Raw genomic sequence first — 6,002 nt, 5'->3', positions numbered from 1 at the left:
TTACTCTTGTGATTTCTTGCCCTTCTTTTTGTTAGGTATCTTTGCATGTTATCTATTTTATTGTTGAGACATGCTGGGCCTGTCGCTGCTCTGCACTCCCTCTGCTATACATTGAAGGCAAATATCTGCTCTGAGTTCGGATCAGAAAGAACGGTTTCTGATTAACTGATAGGGCTGAAATACTCACTGTTAAAATCTTATGTTTAGGTTGATTGCTGGGAAGGTACAAGGAACAGCTTAAAGTGTGCTTTATAATATGAACAGACCTCCACTGCACGTGGATCAGTTGTTTGTAAGCAACTTTCCTAAAACTGTGGACTTCAAAGGCGGGATTGGCGGTGCACAGGAGGCTGCGTAAGTAATGCTGCTGAAGTACTTCAAATACTTAAGAAAAATATCTGCTGACAGGCCTGAAAACTGGAATTTTATGGCCGTAACCTGAGAACGACAGAAATGCTGATGGTTAAGTGTTTCTTCGCTGCTCCTGCACAGTGTCTCTGGAAGGAAATCAGAGCCCTTTATATTTTCTAAGCTCCTTTTATCCAAGGCCCTTTGAAATTATCAAAGAGGCCAGCTGGTCAAAAAACACCAGCCTAGAAAGTGGGAGCTGCTGATTTTGTCCCTGTATCCGCCATAACGTGGCATTTGGTCTTGTGAATCCTATGGCAAACCTTATCCAGGCAAAAAAAAATATTTATCCTTGTCTAAATAAGTGAACCGCTCAAAAAGGAGGAGTTGAAACGATCTGCACTTTGCATCCACAGTGACACAGCACAGGCTGGAGCTGCCTGTCCCATGCCCGGTCCTGCAGGCTGTGGCCTTCCCTTTGGTACATGTGCTCTCGGCCTGCACCAGTGCTATGATCAGTCTCCTGAGGCACTGTCATCCCCTGCATTTCCAGGACACCGTGCTTACACCACCATGTTTTTATTGGGGTAATGAGATACCTCAATACAGTGTTTGCTGCTGCAGAGTAGGGCAGAACAACAGCAGCCTCAGCCCCAATGTGACAGGAGAACAGGGAAGGCTATGATCGGGGGCACTGGGGCAGGACTTCAGCCAAGGACATCCGCTACTTTCCACACAGAGTAAGGGTGAGGAAGGGAGAGAAGAGCCTCAGGACTGCCCGACACGTGCAGAGAAGATGGGCACTGCCATGGTAGGAGAACAGAAGTGGAGGAGGAAGCTGGAGACTCCTTATTATTTAATAAATGTGTACCTGATTAATAGACTAAAAACAAACGTGACAGGCCTGGTGGAGTCCTGCTGCACAAGGGCCTGGGCTGAGTCCCTTCACAGTGCTCTGGGGTTACAGCTTTTCCACCCACACCGTGTCCTGGAGTCACTGCAGCCTTTTGCCAGTGACATGGAGAGGTGTGGCACTGTGTCACGGTGGCAGTGGGCCTGGACAGCACGGCCTGCGTGCCCTGGGACTGCCATACCCAGACAGATGGAGGATGCAGGCATACAGAGCGGCAGCAAGCTGGTGAGCTGACAGAGAGCTGCTAGCAGGTTGGGAACGTTTATCACCAACAAGACACTACTCTTTCCCAGTGTGTTTATTTTGGGAGTGCACTTTGTGTGTGTGTGTGGCTTATCTCTGCAGCTCAGGGAAGGTATGGATCAGCTCACTGCTCTCATGCTGGCTGACAGGCAGCTGCCACCACAGCCCAGGGACAGCCACTGCTGCCCGCATCCTGCTCCACCACAGCTAGCCGGGGGCTCGCCTTCACCCCACTTCCATTGAAGGGATTTCTTCTAACTGCCTACTGCATGCCTTAAAAAAATACAGGGAGATGCAGGTCAGTGCTCGGGAAGCTGGTGTTTGGGCAGCGTTTTCCAGGTACAAATGAAGGTCTGCTTACGCTCAACACAAAGGCTGCAGAGAAAAATTAATGATCTTATCAGGTGAAGCAGGTGTTGTGGTCACACCGTCAAGGTCACCGGCATTAACAAAACACTCCGAAAGCAGAACGGTGGCATGTTCCCAGCAAGGCGCTGGGGTGTTGCAGAGATAATGTGCTCAGCCCCGAGGGGAAAGAGCGCGATGCGCTAACACAGCTAACAGCTGCTGGCGGCACAGTGCTGGGGGCAAAGAGAGGAGCTCTGACCCGCGGCCTGCGGAGGAGGCTGCAAACAACTGGCTGATTCCCCGCCGCCTCACCCCTGCCACGGCCTCCAGCGCTCGTGCCAAGGAAATGCGGCATATATGCTGAAAGCTATCACGTCAGAAAGGCTGAGGCTTAGCGCCATTTGCACAGATGTAAAAATCTGCAGAAAGTGCAAGGTAGGGGAAAATGAGGCCTGTGAATGCTCATGCGAGAAGGATGTGAAGGGAGCCTCAGAAACGCAGTTTTAGGGACTAAATGCACACAGCTTTTTTTAGCTGAGCTCAGCAGTGCCCCAGGAGCACTGAGTCACAGCAACTTGCTTCCGCGACAAAAGCGCATTTGTATCATCTCTTCTTCTTCCTGTGAGCACTGCAGAGACACTGCACCTACAAAAGAGATTGCAGACCTCTCTGGGTCAGCAGACCAGGCAGCTTCAGGCTGGCAGCACTGCTCCCCTCTGCCTAACTCCCACCTTTGGGTGCCGCCATGCCTTCCCTGCCTGGCAGCTGCAGTGATATTTCAGCATTCGGGGCGTGAAGCACATCAACACCACCAACATGGGGGCAAGAGCACCTCCACCCCGCTCCTCCCCTTAGCAAACCCACGTGGCCCTTATGGGCTTGTTGAGGAGGCCATGATATTGCACTTCCCACAGCACACCCAGCTTTTGTTGCTGACAGCGGCGTTGAAGCAATGAGGTAGCACTGTCCTGCCAACCTCAGGCTAAAAATAAAACCTCCTCACCTGCTTGGCATGCACTGGTCCAGAATTCACTGCACGAAGGCACCGGAGGGCACTCTGAAAGGTGTGTGTGGATATAAAGACCATCAGCAGCCACCACTGCCTCCTCGTCACCGAGAAACGTCTCACTTCAGGAGGCCTCAGAGCAAAGGAGGCTGAAGTGCAGAAGGACTCACAGAGGGCCAAAGAGCTGTGAGGGACCCGGCCAGACCATCTGCTGCCAGGGAGGGATGTGCTGTGCTGCTTCCTGCAGCCGGAGGTGCCGCCCTGGTACAGAACACACAGTTAACATTGGGCTGATTGTTAAAAAAATAAGAACAAACAAAAAGCCAGAGCGTGGCAGCTTGTGCCATCTGCCTGGAACAGGAGCTCGAGTTTTAACAGCACCAGCTATATCATTTTTAACAAACACTGTTGTATTCAAATCTATTTTCTGCTTAAAAGCCCTCGAACAGAAAGAAGCCAGCAGTGTGTGCACTCACACCTGCTGCCCTCTCACGCCTGTTAAGTTCTGCATCAATGGGGATGGCCATGCACTGCTGGGCAGTACATTTTTCTTATGTGTTAGTACAGAAAAGTCTGCTACAAAAGGCTCACAAAAATAGGGTGAGGGGAGAAGGATCTTTCAAAGGAAGATGCACAACCAGTAGGCTAATACTGTAAGGAGAGTGTAAAACGAGAACTGTGTTTTGATGCTTCTCTTCAGTTCTGTTGGACAGATTCTTCCTTCTTCATCAGCTGCACTCCTTGTTTGACAGATTACAGAACCAACCTAAGTGTACTTTCCACCCATAGTTCCTAAGACTCCAAAAAACAACAGTTACAGCATGAACAACTTGCTTAACAGTATTTGGTCTGCAAACTCATTGCATGCCATGCTTGCTGGGCAGCCCAGTATCAAAATAAGTGGAATGTGTTCCTCTGCTTGGGTACCCCATCCTTTTTCCACCTTGCCACTGTATTTGGCCCCAGTATGAAACCGCTTAGGTAAGGCATGAGAGTAGCTGCAAACATTTTAAAAGAGCTGACACAGCACGAAGAACTTCACGTGTAGCAGAAGTCAAACACACCCAATCTAGAAACCCCCAAAATCCTTCTACTCGTATCTGAGCCATGTGCTCCTTTGGCACCTTTCTGCCACAGGAGATGCACCCAAGAAGCAGCTTTTGGAAAGAATGGATCAGTAGAAACACTACATACTTGTCCTGAATTCGCAGTAATTTGGTGTGATCCTACCTGGGATGCCTAGAGACAGAGTATGCACACACCTGCTTTCCTGTCACGTTTGGACAAGACCAACTGCCCACCTCAACCAGCAAAAGACCAGAAGTAACAATGTGCAAGATGACAGCCCAACCTTTTTAAGACAGAGTAACAGGAGAGGCAGCCCCCAGGTGGAACTGCTCTATTCCCTCTATTCGTTCACGTTAGGTTAAAGAAATAAAAGCAGTTATCATTCTGCTATAGCAGACTCAGGCTGGGTCTAAAGGCAAATTGAGTTTCACCATCCACATGAAGAAAGCAATTCAGCTCCTGAACTGGATCAGCTTTGATTTCAGCCTCGAGTCTCCTGTTCAGCAGCAAACAGGATATCAAAACACTCTTTATTTGTCTGTGAACTTGACTTTAGGACCCCAGAAGGAGTAATGTAAGCTTGGTCCAGTCATAGTGAAACTGGTCCAAAACACGGGAGCTGGTCCATCAAGATAAATGTGTTACTGGTAATCTGGTATGACAGCTGCTTGATGAGTAACTCTGACAGAGCAAATGCCTTTTTAACTAGAATTTTTAAATAGCATTATTAAACCACTAAAACGTCGTTGCGTTTGAGGGGGAAAAGCGTAATACATGAAGAACTACTATTGCAGAGCACATACAGCACAATTTTTCAAGCACTGGTTTCAAAATTAAAGCCATGTGAACAAAGGTTCTCTCTGAGGAAAGTCACTCTGTAACCAATTCAAGCCTTTAAATAGCTATTGTTTAAAAAAAGTGTCAGTTACATCAATCATTTTTCCTTCAGATTCCAAACCCTGCCCAGCCAGGTTGATTAAAACATTGCATTTTAAAAAATGAGGCAATCTAATTACCCTTTATAAAAAGTGAAAACAGCAACTCCGTTTTTAAAGCATCACAAACAAAGAGCTATAGCCCATCTCTCACCCACATATGGATTCGTGTAATGATTCTTCAATTAGAATTATTATCTATACAGCAGCTGAAGACTGAGAACTGCTGATACACTGCAGATGAGAACATTTGGTAGTCTCTGGGCTCCAGCCTTTCTTCAAAAATGATGATCGCACAATATAGATCGCTCGCTTTATATGTGTATTAAGCTGCAATGCCAGCATTTACATTTGCAACATTACAGTTTTGCTTTCTTAGGCTCAAGAGAATTTGCTGCATCTGGTAGCTTTTATTTGCTTTGTATCTGAGGCAATCGTTATGAATGAAGCGTGAACAGACACTATTATTGCTCAAATAGTCCTTAGTTTTGTTCATTACCTCAGATACTACAAAAGTAAACTTAGAGTGGGTCCGCGAGATGGGTCATTCAATGTCAGTTTGCTCGCACTGTATTACCCCAGTACTATTTTTATAAGGCAAGTCCATCTGCTCCTTCATTTATTATTTCACCTATGTAGATCCAGACAGCATAAGATGTAACATCAGAGGGAAAGAAAAGCATCTCACAGAACAATCACAGGCACCTCAGGGGGCACAAGTCACTTCAGTGACTCCAACTGCAGCAGTGTGAGGTGTTCCTGCCCACCCACACGCCCTGCCCTGGTACCAAACGTTACATTCTTCAGAAGCAGGTATCTGCACCTATGTTTTCTGCAGAGGAACAACGGGAAACACACTTGCTTCCCAGGCAGTTTTTCATACCCTCAGTGCTCACTTTAACACACCTCAGTTTCAGCAGTTGTTCCAACACTGTATGGACTGTGGCAGTCGCCAGGCAGACGGATGGCTTCAGTGCCCCTGCTACAGGGCAGTAACCTCTGGCAGAGCAACAAACCAGTAGCAAGAATAGTAACCATCTACATTTCTGGACCTTAAACTCTCCTGGAAAATTTCACGTGCTTGCTTCTTGTTTCACCGCTGACGGCTACATGCTGTGCCCTACAACGAGAGAGGCAGGCA

This window comes from Gallus gallus, chromosome 4 (assembly GCF_016699485.2).
Source record: "Gallus gallus isolate bGalGal1 chromosome 4, bGalGal1.mat.broiler.GRCg7b, whole genome shotgun sequence".
In the NCBI taxonomy this organism is placed as follows: Eukaryota; Metazoa; Chordata; class Aves; order Galliformes; family Phasianidae; genus Gallus; species Gallus gallus.
The sequence above is the reverse complement of the archived record's forward strand: the minus strand, read 5'-3'. Positions refer to the sequence as shown.